Source organism: Pomacea canaliculata, linkage group LG3 (assembly GCF_003073045.1).
Source record: "Pomacea canaliculata isolate SZHN2017 linkage group LG3, ASM307304v1, whole genome shotgun sequence".
NCBI lineage: Eukaryota > Metazoa > Mollusca > Gastropoda > Architaenioglossa > Ampullariidae > Pomacea > Pomacea canaliculata.
The window spans coordinates 22,479,130-22,493,453 of NC_037592.1; the positions used below are offsets into that span (position 1 = coordinate 22,479,130).

Genomic DNA, 14,324 nt, shown 5'->3' on the forward strand with positions numbered 1-14,324 from the left:
TTGATCGCCACAAATGCGAAGTAAATTAATTCCCAGTGAGTCAGAGTTAAGTCCCTTGCTTATCTATTCTCATTGAATTTATTGCGAAAGTGGAGAGATTTCGGTGCGAGTGGAGTGTTGCTACAGACCTGGTTGTTGTTTTTTTTATTTTTAAATGGTGTGGGGTGTAGGGGAGGCCTGTGGAGGGATGTCAGCTGGTGCAAAGTCATAAAGCACGTCAAGTGTGATTGATAGAGGGAAGGGAAATTACGCCTGAAAACAGTTTTATTGCTTCATCATTTGCTCCACGCTCTTTTGTGAGGATGGGAAGTGTTTGGCTCTTCTTTGAAGTGTTTGATATTCTCTCTTGTTTTCTCCCTCTCACGTGCACACATGAATGCACGCGCGCAACGTGCAAAAAAAAAACACGCGTGGGCAATCTCTCAAAACTCGCATATGTGAATACACTCACACAGACACACACTCATGCATAAATTCACACACACACACACACGAGTGTGCGCGCGTACACACGCACGAACGCTTACACACTCAAACTCACGCATACGCCCGCACGTACACACGCACGCACATACAACTGCAAGTACGCATTAACCAGTAAGCACCATTTTTTTTTGTCTGGAGCAACTGAAGGAGTGGAGAAGCAACAATCCTGTGTTTCTCCCAATCTTCACATACTTTGCCCAAACAGAGAAACTTGGCAGATTCCTAATTTATACCTTCCTTCCTTCCTCCCACGCAGGACTTGCGTCTTCATCCTTTATCATCGGGACAGTTTAAATTTACCATGTATGAGTTGGTCAATTCTATCTCCTTGACATCTCGACACGTAAACGTTTCTCATTATTTCGGTTAAAATTAGCTTTTTTCATAATGATAGATCAACTTAACAGTTTCACTCTCATCACCATTGATACAGTCCAATTTTTGTTGTTGTTGTTGTTGTTATTGTTAGTTCATCTTCTTTTAACATGCAACCTAGAACATGTATTGCATGGCCGACCATGTTCGCTTCCTGTTGTAAATTTTCTCCCCCTTCAATATCCGGCTGTTCTATTTGAAATTCTCTGTAATCGTAAATTTGTTATCGGACTGATAAAAGCTTCTTTCCTTCCCTTTGAAGTGGCAGGCAGCGCCGATATTCTTGTTTGCCGTTTGTGATGCTTTTCTACCATCAAGCCATCGCGAAAAATAATTTGAATGGAGGTTTGCTAAAAACGGAAATGAAAAAATCTGTCTTATTCTCTAAGTACTATCCTGGAACGAATGTTTCAGCCGCTGAGGTGTATCACGTGACCTGCGCCGTCTGGATTTGACACAGCGTGTCACACTGACTGTCCTGTCCACGCCAGCCAATCGCTGACGAGATTGAGAGGCAGGTGAGAAGGTCAAGGGGTCATGATAACCAAGGTCGCAGAACTGAAAACAAATCAGGAAAATTGTTCGAAAAACTACCAACTAGATTGTCATGGTTTCGTTCGCTAGGAAAGTAAGAGCAGATGAAATCAAACTGGATCGTGTGTTCCCAGTTGAAGTGACCTGACCCTGCAGGACAAGGACTGTCAACGCGGTTGGACTCATAAACAGTTGCCAATGTCGCAGGCGACAATGCTTAGACAGTCTGATCCACTCGCTGACCGGAAGCTGCGCAGACTGGATGCGCAGTGGATTGTTCGAGCTCCCCCTAGCAGTAAATGCTGCCAGTCCTCCCTCGCTCGCCAAGGCAACGAATGCGGGAGGCCGCAAGCTTGTGCCTGTCGTCACGATTTGGCTACAAAAGCGGTACTTCAAATAAAATATGGGGTCAGGGGGTCCCTTTGGCTGCAGTGGGAGGAGACTTGCACAGAGGCTAGTGCTCGTGCTGGCTGGAACTTACCTCATGCCTACCGCCAAGTGTCAGGACAAGAATGACGCAAAATGACGGACAACCGAACATATCTTTGTAACTGTCACAACAGTAATTTTTCAAACTTTATTTTCATCCATTCCGTATGCAATGACAACTCACGCTATCTCAAAACACCGTTTCTTTACAAATGATATGAAAAATAAAGAGACCGACATAACTGTACCAAGCTCTCCATCGCAAACGACAAGAAAGTTATGCTTTGCAACCTGAACTTTTACAAAAACTTTAACTTAGGTGGTCGTTAGATAAAGTGCTTTGAAATGAGATGTTTGCGAGGTATTTTACCTGACTTTCTGTGAAGTATATTTCCCTGGTGACTTTTGCTGAGTAGTCACAGGCCACTTTTCATTCTCTTTCCACTACATTCGTTATATTTTTTCATTATATTTGCTAAATTTATTTCTACTATATTTGTTAATATTATTTTTGCTCTTTATTCAGATCGGATATTGTTACATTTCATACTTGCAGGTATGTTTGATATTGTCATTTACAAAACCCTGGGATTTTTATTTCAAATATTTCCTAACCTCAGTGTCCGGAGTGAGAAGACTTCATCGCGCGCCTTTTTTTTCCCTCCTTTGAAAGCGAAGAAAAGACCACCCTGCATGGCTTCACAGTGTGTTTGCCGGAGAAGGAACCCCAGCAGTTCCACAGGGCTTCTCGAAGCAAGACTGTGTCGTGATCAGTGGCGGGATTAATGACCCCGTTATCTCCGCATGACTGATCAAAAGCGATTTGCGGCGTCTCGCGTGCTTCATAAAAGTCGCGCGTGAGCTCGTGCGTCTGCACCCGGGGACAGGCAGCTCATCTATTTCCGTTGCTGACTTGATGGATAGGTCTCCGGACAGTTTAACTTGCCACAGCAATATTTTATTGTTGTTGTGGCTTTCATTACATTTGTTCTGGACGGTCGAGAAACACTTATTTTAACACTCCGGGCTCTGCGTGAGATGTCTGGTCGCCGCACGTGGAGAAAGTAGCGGTCAGAATTACAAATTAAATCGCCAGTGTCCACTGAGTCGGTAAGGAGGGGATAAAATTATACGATGAGAGAATAGACCGTGGAACAGTTCTTTGGAATATTCTTTCTTTTGTTGTAAAAATAGGCAAGTGTCTCGTGGTTTCAGGACCAGAGAGCTGCAAATGCTTCACTGCATCGCCAGGACCTTCGTAACATATTTTAATGTCATATGGTAATTAATGTCAAATATATTTTTCCTTCGTTTCAGATATCTTGCCATCCGTTGTGTCATAATGGATTTCTCACAAATTTATTCTTCCCGAAAAGCCGCCAAATTCACTTTTGACATTTCCCACGAAAGACGATTTGGAGCTGTTAGTCAAACAATTCACAGTGTCACAGTGTATATTAAAAAAATTATAACAAATATTATACACATGCTGTGGCTTGTATAGCCTCTTTCTGAGTATAGACTGTGTGTAACGGACAAATTTTTACTTAATACATAATAGAATTGTCCCGACAATTCGTGTTTGGAGAAGAAAGTCCCTTGGGCAGAACTTCAGGTGCACGTGCACAGACGAAGGGAGCTTCCTGGTCCCTGGTGCGAATAAATGGTTCTGTGAAGTGGTGTGAATGTCCCACATGGTGACAAGACACTTTCTTGCTTTATTTAGTTATTTATTTTATTCGAAAATTTACTTTACAAGCAGCGAGGCTACCTGCTTGTCAACATCATCTTCCCGCCTTCATGACTACATGTCGGCTTCTATGTACAACGGCTTCGTCATACGATTCCGGTCATGCTGACGTCACTGGCGTATTAAAGAGTGACGCACACGTCATAAAACAAGACGTAAAGGTGGACGGTGACGCCAGTGTGACGTGTTGACTAGGGTGTCCAGTGAGCGCGTGCTTCACAGGGGCAACCCACGAGCATGTGGCGATGATGTTGTCAAGATATTGTTCGCAGCGTTCTTGGAATGCTTCATATTGGAAGGCTTTAAATATGGCCGACATTGTGCTCGCCGGCAGCCAGACAACCCAAATGCCGATTTTATGGCAAGACATTATTTCCCGCCTGACAGTTTCATGTGGCTCGGGAAGAGGCAGTTTACTGGCAGTAGACTGGCAAAGCAGTTCTGTTGCTAGCGACGAGAAATTGCTCTCACTTTTCTAGGTCTCTCACACACATGCCTCGCCACGAGATAGCCGCAGTTGCTGAAATGGTGTAAAACTTCAACTAACATGCACACATGCACGAACGCGCACGAACGCGCACGCGGACACACTCACACGCGCCTCTGTGATAGAGACTGGTTGAGTGATAGATATGTGGATTAAGATACCTGCCTGATAACTGAGGAAGGTCAGGACAAAGAAGACTCATTGAGAGTCAAGGGTTTCCAAATAATCTTAATCTCATATGAATACTGCTTCTCACACACACACACACACACACTCGCGCGCACAAAACACACACACACACACACATACACACTTTTTACAGAGTCGAAGTAAATTATTGTCACTTTTCTCATTTGCGAAACACAACAGACATCACAGACTCCATACCCTTAAAAATGATGTCTCAGACGGGTTTTCCTCCTGTTTGTGAACTGCCATTGAGTACACTTCACGCTTCAGGAGGCAAGAACTTGGGGGCGAGTACGACCGGAAATGACCTGAAAGACCTAGAGAAGAATTACGATAAAGGAGAGGTGAGCTCTCACAACCCCGCTGTTTTCCCCAGTTTGTGTCACATGACACTCATTACAGGGCAAATGGAGGGGAGGGAACTGCAAAATATTTACTCGTGAAAAGGAGTTTAGGAGGAAGAGAAGAGGCCAGGCACACCAAGCTCGACCGATCCTGTCAGAAATCGGTTATGGAAATAATCATGTAAGGTAAGGGAAGCATGCTTCCTGAATGGAGAAAATGGTTGAAAGTGCAGAGCTCGTTATTAAAAAAAATAAATAAACAAACCTGCATTGAAAAAATACCCTGGCATGTTCTTAAAGACTGATCAAAGGACAGGCTTAAAAAAAAAACATAACAAAAGAAATCAAAACGAAAACACAATCGTATAGGAGAGAACCAACCACCTCTAAGATCTTGTAATAAACTCACGAACATAAAATACGTGTCCATAAAATTGTATCAACCGCCCCAAAAAAGTCTGCTATACTTCCCTGTTGTAGCAAATGGGTGCAATGCAATATAACTTTATTAATCCACAATAACAATTCCACATAGAGCTCGTGCTAGCAATATATAGAGATGTATACATACATAGAAGTGTTGAAACAATTTTTTTCTCTCTCTCTCTCACACACACATTCCCAGAAAGAGTAGATACAGTTGGTGACCGTGTCAAAGCCAGTAGAGTTTATCAAGTGTATGGCACGTGCGATGAATGAGTTGCGGTGACGATCGCATACCTACAGCCAGACCTCGAGAGTGAGAACACACATCACAACACATGATAAAAAATACAGAGGATGTGCGATGCCTTCTTGATAATTTACTGCTGACATAAAGCTGCTGTCCCTCTACTAGAAAGAATATTGAGCAAGAAACGTGAAACATTTTGAAAACATGTTTCTTATTTTGTCCCGAGAAAGTGGAGCAAACAGGAAGTCGATGAATGAGCGGAGTTCTCTCCCCTACCGGATGTCTTACCTGTACTTTTTTCTAACCCTCGTGTTGAGTTTGAGGTCGATCATTAACTATTAATGGACATCAATGGGAATTTCTACGTGGGGTTAGCAAATTAAAACGAAGCTCGTAAGGGTATAGCGGTCGGCACTTCAAATCCAATCATGAAACTTTTATTGCAAGGAGCAGATTACTGTGAGAACACGTCTGTGCCTTCTCAACCTTCTTTCCCGATTTAATAAAGTAGTAAAAAGTGGATCGCTGATCGACTTCACGGCTGTACTCGAAGCGGAAATGGAAAACGAAACACAAGGGGTTAACATTAAATGAATACCAGTGTCGAAGTAATGAAAAGTCAAAGTTCACATAGACACACACACACAAATCATTCTTGCATTAGCATGCCGCCATAAAACTACAGACCGGAAGTGTTCCGCATTACTGACTTCTATAAAGTTGACCGTTTGTGGCGAAACTGATAGCAAACCCCAGAGTCTCTTGCCTTTTGTTTGCCCCCTGATCAGGTTATCTGGCCTTTGTGAGATAGCGACTACAGGTGAAGGCATGGTGGAGAGTAGCTGCGCAAAAAGCGAGAACCCAATCCATTAAAGCCTCCTTCTGGCCTTCAGACTGGCCAGAGTCAAGGTCGGACTCACATGAAAGTGTGTTGAGGTCAGAGGGCACCCCGAGAGTTTACATGAACCCGGGTAGCGCGACTTCCCTCAATAGTTAGACCTTAGGGTAGCTCCAGCTGATTCAGGGGTACACAGACGTATGGTGTCGTCAAGAACTGTCTTGAGGATCTCTTTATTTATTGTCTGTCTTTTCCTTATTTATTTATCCACCTTTTCCTTTATTCGTTTACAGGGGCAGGTAAACAAGTAAAGCTGCAGGAACAAGGTCAGGAAGCAAGATGGCGGTACCATCCGGGTGTTCCGTTGAACCATCATGAGGCGCACCCCATCCCTCCCCACGTCAGGTCCGATAACCTATGACCTCACGCTAGCCACAGGCGGACGCAGATTGCCTCCACAGGTGCAACCTAAAGCTGCACGTTGCGACTAACGAGATAACCTGGAATTAACCCTTTCTCCTCCAGGTGAGTTGGCCGGTCCATTCTCTTAACTTGACATTTGCGTCGAGCGGAAGTCTCGTCTCTGTTTCACGTGCGTGCGCAGCAGCTGATGGCAGCAGTGTCGAGATCGTTTGGCTTCTGTTTCTAACCCCCTTTCCGCACCTTTAAAAAAAAGTCTTAGGGAACTGGGTGATTAGTAGATTGAAAGGTGGAAGTGGGGGGAAAGAGTGGGGAGAAAGAAAGGATCCAGTTTGCTGATCTCACCTACCAGACATAGATGAGTCATCAACTGACATAAATATTGTGTGTGTGTCTGCGAGCGCGCTTACGTGCTCATCCTCGTGGCACAGCTGTTTCATTATGTTTATACATGTACGGGGATGTATGTATATGTGGATGAATCCACACGTGAATGTGCAAGTATGTGTGTTGACATGCATGGATGGATGTACATTTATATGATTGTACCGAGGTGTTGCAAATCATCGTCGTTTGCTCGCTCCATTTCCTTCACCTGCTCAGTGACTTGTGATCGCCATGTGTCGCCGTCACGTGACACAACCTGTCAGTCACAGAAACGCGTGCCTGCACATAATCAGAAGCCAGACTCTTCCTCCACAGGCTGCCGTCATCTCTCTTTACACCCAACAGATCGCAGGATGGGAAGAAGGTTTCCTGAGGCTGACAGCGGACCTGCGAGCGCTGGGTTCATTCAGTGCACTACACAGAGCCATTGATGGGTTGGAGTGACTTTAACCGACGTGGCATAAATGATGACTTGTTTAGTCAGTTTACAAATACTAATCAGTCATCCGCCAACGCGCGGGGAGTCCACAGTCTCTCATAGTTCTCCTCTCATCACCTGGTCGCAGGCCGCCCTCAAGGCCTGACAGACACCCAGGCCGGCGTCAACAAGGATTTCTCCAAGACTGAAATTGTAGATAATTTGAAGCCCAGCCCTTTGGGGAAAGCCATGCTTTCCTGCTTATCGCGGGTGTGCAATGACTAAGAGGACAGGTGTGAAGGTTTTCGCGTGCACAACAGGAAGTCTCGGGACCAGATGGGAGGATGGTCGTGAAGAAAGGAAGTAAAAGGTTAGGTGAGTGAATTAGTGAGTCGGACGGACGGGCAGAGTTAATAAATGGCAGTCAAACAAGCAGACAAACAAAACACTCACGAAAAACAGACTGGCACACAGAAAGAAAATATGAAAGTCTACCCCTCTAAATCGGCTAAAACAACAACAACAACAACACAATAATCGAACTTAAACAGCACCGGCCTGGCTCACAGCACTTTACGAAAACATTAAGGAGAAAAAGTAATATGAAAAGTTTTTCTCTGCTTCGTGAAGTTGATAACTTTGTATTCTATCAGTGAGTAGAAAGCTGACAAGCAGTTTTTTTTCATTTAACCTCAAGAAATACAAGTACTCCGAGCAGTTCTTCTTTCTAGTCCTTGACTGCAACTGATCGTCTGATATCAATGTACAAGGAACGAGATGGTTCAACTTAGACATCGTTGGCCATCATGATAAATTAAAAATAAATAAAAAAAAATAAAAAATTTTCGAATCTCATAACGTTTGTTTGTACATAAAAAGTAAGACTAATTTATCGTTTGCAGCATTGCAAATCGCCCTCGTCACTCGGGACCCACACCTTCCTGGACAAGCTTGACACCCACCATCGAGCAGAATGAACCCACCTACCGTTGGCCTTCAGATTATACCCGGGTATGTCGGCAAGCTTGAGAGGCCCGCGGGTCAAAGTTATTTTCCCATGTGAGGCTGTTTCCTAGAAATGGGATCCTTCTTGGGAAACCCACATTGCTGGCGAGGACTGGCGAGGCTCCACCTCCTGGTGACCCGAGCGTTCAGCAGAAAGTGAACAGTTCTCCAGCTCACCGGGCTTTCGGTTTCAAACAGGTTTGAAGATCTCATCACTACTTTATAGTCACGAGATAGAATTGGTAGCTAGCGCCACAGGAATAATAATAATAGTAATAATAATATAAAAAAATAAAATAAAAGACTGAAAGGGGTATTAATATTTCTTGTGGAAGCAAGTGTGTTTGTTATGCTGATGACCAACTTTAAAGGGATTCCGGGGAAGGAATATGGGGTTACTTTTTCAACCATTACAAAGAGACATGTGTTAAACCTGAATGTTAGTTGTCATGTCATCTAAGTAGAAAAAAAAATTGTTGCCAAAAGAATGGTTGCTTACGGGAAGGGACAAATGAAATACATTGGAGGAAGAACTCCCAAGTAGAAGAAAACCCAACACTTAAGGACTAGAAAGGTCAGCCTCTGGGTTTATTTTCAGGAAACGGTTAGTCACTAAAAGCTTACTAGCAAGGAAATAACAGGTTTTCATTTTCTTTTCCTTCTCATAAAAATGGTCACATTCAACATGTTTGACACTTAAGAAGATTTTTACAGGTAATAACGAATTCAGAAGAAATCACAATTTTAATAATAAATTACAATTGTATGAGAGTGAGAGGACTAAAATTTATTGTCACCGAGGTTTCCAGGAGATGGAATACAGAAAAGCTTCGATGTCACACTAGCGGTCACACTCACTCACTCACTCAAGGGAGAAGGTACAAAGTCCACAAATGACTTCATGTCTTTCATTCACTTCTGGAAAAAGCTTTTTAGTGAAATGTAAGCGATTCAGTGAAATGAGGAAGTTTCCAGACAATGCTGACACTCGTTGCCAAGGGATTCCATTTCTGAACGCTTTTTTCATTACTAAAGCAGGACGTCCTTTCACATGCCTGTGTATGTTTTATAATGTTGAAATATGTCTAAATAAGATCACACAGTGAATGCAAATTTTTATTTTTCAAACTATGACTTATTTGCATGTTAATGTTGGGGGATACTGCAGCAACGATGATATGACCTCTTGTCAGTGAAGTCACTGTGTGCAGCATGGCGCAAACACTGTTTGATATATAAAAGTGTTCACATAATCTTTACATGCAGGATGACTATCAAGGAATATTTTTAATTCGATATTTTTAAATGAAGGAATATTTTTAAAGTACTCTTATCGGAGATGTTGCTTTTTTTTCATGGGAGTAGGTTGAAATTTTGACCTCATCTTTCATATTTACTCCAGAGATTATGATTGCATATGCTCGTGCCCCACTCCAGAAATTGTGGAGAATGAAGGAAGCATGTCACTGATAAAATTGATAATGACAAAAAAAAAGGATGTGAGACATGAAATAAATGAAGGTAGATTTAGAAAAAAGGAAGATATTTAATGCATTACATAGCCAGTGCCAGTGGTTACTTGTGCCATGTTGTTACACGGGCACACCATGACTGTATATAAAGCATTGCAATTTGTTCAGCTGACATATGATTGTATTGATTACAATTTGCTAATTTTTTAATGCAATGTTTATGATGTTACAAAAATAAATCTTAAAAAATATTGATATCTTCCACCGTCATGGCCTGAAAGTGCAGCTGACTGTCGAGAACTTTCTTTTCTTTTAAATTTCATAGCCCGAGAGGATGACGATTCAAGAATTTAAAAAAAAAAATTCGTTTAATGAACAATAAAAACGGGGCAGCCAAGCAATCCTTGATCTCTGCCTGCAGCTACCCATCACACGTGCGTGGGTTAATCAAACGAGATACAAACACGCATGGTGCTGTGTCCTCTGTCAACACCGCCTCGGGTACAGTGCACACACCCGGCTACGTGGCACGGTCACACCGACCCTTAGTTCACTAGATGTTTCTTGTCTTAGGTGTCCATTTTTCTTGCCCTGTCACCAACACTCAATAGTTAAGGTTTATTTTTAAAATTAGTGAAACTGATATACATGATTAAAAAGACAGGTGTGCGTGTTCGCGAGAGAAAGAAAGAGAGAGAAAACAGCTTTTTGAAGCACCAAATTTCATTTCAGAGACACGCAATACATCCGAATGGACATCCACGGTTGAATACCAGGTTTTGTTGTTTTACAAAACACAAACAATTAAAAATCATATACTTATCTAACCTAGAAACAGTTTAACTAGTTTTCAGTAAAGAGAAACTAAAATCAGCCTTTTAATGAGTTCGCTGCATCTTTTGCAAGATTTATGGGGTTCCCTCGGACGATGAAAACCTTTGTGCAACAACGACCAGAGACTCCTTCATGGACTGTTTACTACAGACATGAGAATAGGAGAAGGTTTCTAAAAAGAGAAAACGAAACTAGCAGATTGTTTCCACTACCAACAAAACATTGTTGATGTCCCACCACTGAGTCACAGTCTCGTGTCTTGAGTTCAGCGAACGAAAAAAGAGAAAGACAACAACACAGATAAAATCACTCGTTGCCTTACTCTCCAGGGTCAAAGGACAAAGATGACACACATCTTATTTATGGCGACATTCTCCTGTTCTTTGTGTGTCTGCATGTTGCAATTTTCTTGCTTACTAAATTAAAACCCAGTAAAGAATTCCTGGTCAGTCGATGGGTGGTTATACCAAAAATTCATCCATCGGAAACTTACTTTTAACCGAATTATCAATCAGTCTGATGGAAATAACTCCCATCTCTTGTACTTAAAAACAGGGATTAAAGCCAAGTCACGCGCATACTCTCGGCATTTGTGCATTTTTAAATCTTTTTTTTTTTTTTTCGTGGCCAGGGTTGCGGCGATCTGACCTACACGGGCCGCGGGGGTCACTTGGTAAGGAAAACGAGTTTGGGAGCAACGCCTGCAAAGTCAACAAAACACGGACCCACACTGCATGAGAAGACCACCTCCGCACACAGACCTGATCTACCAGCAGGGGAGGGGGAGTAGAGGAGGCTTAGGGGAGGGGGAAGGACGAGCACAGATACCGAAGAAGGAGAGAGACGTAGAGAGAAGATGTGGGTGTTATAGATGAGGAGGGAGAAATGAGAGAAAGAGAGAGGACAAATAGTGGGTGTTATCTATGAGAAGGAAGGGGAGGAATGAGAGAAAGAGAGAGACAGACAGTTAATGTGGCGTAAAGTAGAAGAAAACAGTGTAAAGGGTGACGACAGAGATGAAAAATAGACCCGACCGTTAGAAATACCGCAGGGGTACATCTACTTAAGCAACTGGATATCGTCAAAAAACTTTAGTTGCTACAAACAGCTTTCACAGACAAGTTAAATGGAGATGATTAGAAAAGAAACTTTAAAAACTGTGTTTAGCAAACTAAAGGGAATGTCTGCACACTGATGCTCAACAATTAAAGAGGGTCCATAAACTGAGCGATAGTTTCAGAGTTGGCATAAATCGAGAGTATCAACAGTTTATTTGATAAACTATGTATGAATGACGGAATTTTCTTCCGTCTGTCTTTCGTCACTCATTTTCATCAGCACACACGGGGCCTAAGTGCAGTCTACTACCATTTTATCCTCATCGCCAAGAGGGGACCATCCAGTAACTTGAGCGCCGTTCTATTTTGGGCGATGATGTCACGCACTTCCTTGGCCCTCTCGTCTGCTGCGCAGACCTGACTTATTGTCACTCCTTTCTTCAATCACAGGTCTGCCCAGTCCTACACGCAGCCAAGGAACATCGCGGATTACAAGTAACTTTTGATAAAGAAATGCTAAAATCTGTGTCACAAGAAGCGAGATTCACCCATGTCCATCTTGTTCCATATTTACATGGCGACCGGAAGTTGCTAGTCACCAGAGTCGCGCTCGTAGCTTCGCGCGAACAAAGCGGCACCAGCGAGACGGCACGAGATTTGGCGAGATGGCACGCACTCCCCGCACCTGGCGTCTCGCCGGCATTCCGAGCTCTGACCTCTGATAACCTCGTCTTAAAATAGACAAATAGAGAAATAGATTGCCGTATAAATGGTTCGTCAGCAGGCGGAGAAAGGAATAAACGTGGGTTGCGCAGCGACGGATGGGGAGGCACGTGGGCGATTCCTGTGTGAGAGAGACATACACACACATGATGGATGTTTACGATTATTATGGGGCAGGAAGAGACCTTGAAACATTCTGTAAAGACAACCCATTCATCAAGTATTTGCGTCTACTTACTGAAATAATTTATACTGTCTTCCAGACGCACCAGAAACTCTTGGAGAAATAGTATGTAAGGAAATAAAACCTGTAAAACAAGTGCTTGTCATTATGTTCAACATCTCACTGTAAAGTGCGCCATCTGTCATAGACGATACCATAATTCTTGTTTGGACGAGTACCAATGGTCGAGAGAGAGATGGAGGGAGGGGAGAATCAATGGTAATTCTCTTCTGTCCATTATTTTAAATTCCCTGCCCTTACTTTGTTACTTTAATAGAAATTGTCTTGGAGTTTTTTTTTTCCCTTAAAGAAAGTGTGCAAAATAATGAACTAAAGTCAATCAGAGTGTAAAGAGCTGTTATGATACCATAGACAGTCCTCACGATGAGTAGTTGAATCGTAGTATTGTATGCAAGTGGTCAGACTAGGACAGGAGATGAACACACTATGCGGAATGAAAACCTCGGACAAAGCCGCAAGAACCTACGTCCGAAGCAGCGCATCTTGCAGAATAAATAAATAAAAAAAATAAACAAAACCGTTGACTTGACACTGGAGCCTCTAGGGAAACGTATTCTTAACCAACTTTTGTAGACGAACGTTTGACAGTTTTTGACAAAGTTTTTCTATAAATGCCGTTCTTAACTGAAAGAAATGTCAAACCTCCGAAGTGCCCTGAACTGTCCTCACATTAACAAGTGTATTAGCAAACAAGTAACGGACTCGGTCTAGCATGTTGACTAATATTTTACCATCCCGTTCTACATTACCTGTTACATACTTTAATATAATAATTCATTCTCTGTACTCTACCCAAATCCAGTTCGTTGTATGTGGTCAAACTAATAAACTACAGTTGTTTATGTACAGTGCTATGTATGTACAACTGTACACTGGGTTCCATGCTCACAAACTGGAGAAATGTTTGTGTACAGAGAAGAGGGTTCGGGGGGCGGGAAAGACTTGCAACCCTGGAGGAGTGAAAAAAAAAAGATGGAGGTGGTGGAGGGGACAGTTGGGAGGATCCAGGATGGACAAGTAGGGGTGTGCACCCCGTTCAGCCTCCTCCGCTGCAAAGTTCGGTGACACGTTTACTTAACCTATGCCACTTGTCGGTGAGTGTACCCTTAATTTACTTCGCACCCTTTGATGTCACCGCTTCACCTGGCTGCTGGCACGAGTGGCCGGGACCGGCTGTCGCCTCTGCCGCTTGTTCGTAATTCAGGACTCGAGGGCAAAGAACAAAGACACAGAAACCACTTCGGTTTCCTTTTTTGTCGCTGAGGCAAAGGGACAGGTTTATCAAGCAGCTTCTACTCACAGGCAGGTAAACTAAGCACGGGCAGGGGGTGGGGAGAGACCTGTTGCAGCTGTCCTTGGAGAAGGAGGGTGTAGAAGTGGCTGCAAGGTTTCCTCCTGTTGCTCATGGTGGTTGCACCTGTTACATGCAGGCTACTCCACATGACAGTGATTGTCATAGTTTAGTATGAAGCTTGCTTTCTAGTGATTAAACATATTGTAAGTTCGCGATTCCCATTTTCTCTGATCACATTTTTGTCACCTGTTCCAGAACGAATTTGATTCACTATGATCAAACTGACTTTGTCATCTCATCTCCCTCCTCTGATCGAGAACCCGCTTAAAGAGACACAACACAGTAAATCCGACAGTGATAGTGT

General features: G+C 43.0%; 1 long non-coding RNA gene across 3 annotated transcripts; it reads left to right on the forward strand.

The window, feature by feature from the left end:
• Positions 1-4,475: 4,475 nt before the first annotated feature.
• LOC112560876 lies at positions 4,476-13,398 on the forward strand. Of its 3 annotated transcripts, none has more exons than XR_003098614.1 (4): positions 4,476-4,780; positions 6,399-6,630; positions 7,258-7,705; positions 8,233-8,710. It is a non-coding gene; the product is annotated as an uncharacterized LOC112560876 (long non-coding RNA). The 3 variants fall into 3 exon arrangements; XR_003098615.1 differs by having other exon boundaries at positions 4,476-4,775; XR_003098616.1 differs by lacking the exons at positions 4,476-4,780; positions 6,399-6,630 and adding an exon at positions 11,273-13,398 and having other exon boundaries at positions 6,644-7,705; positions 8,233-8,533.
• Positions 13,399-14,324: the final 926 nt, after the last annotated feature.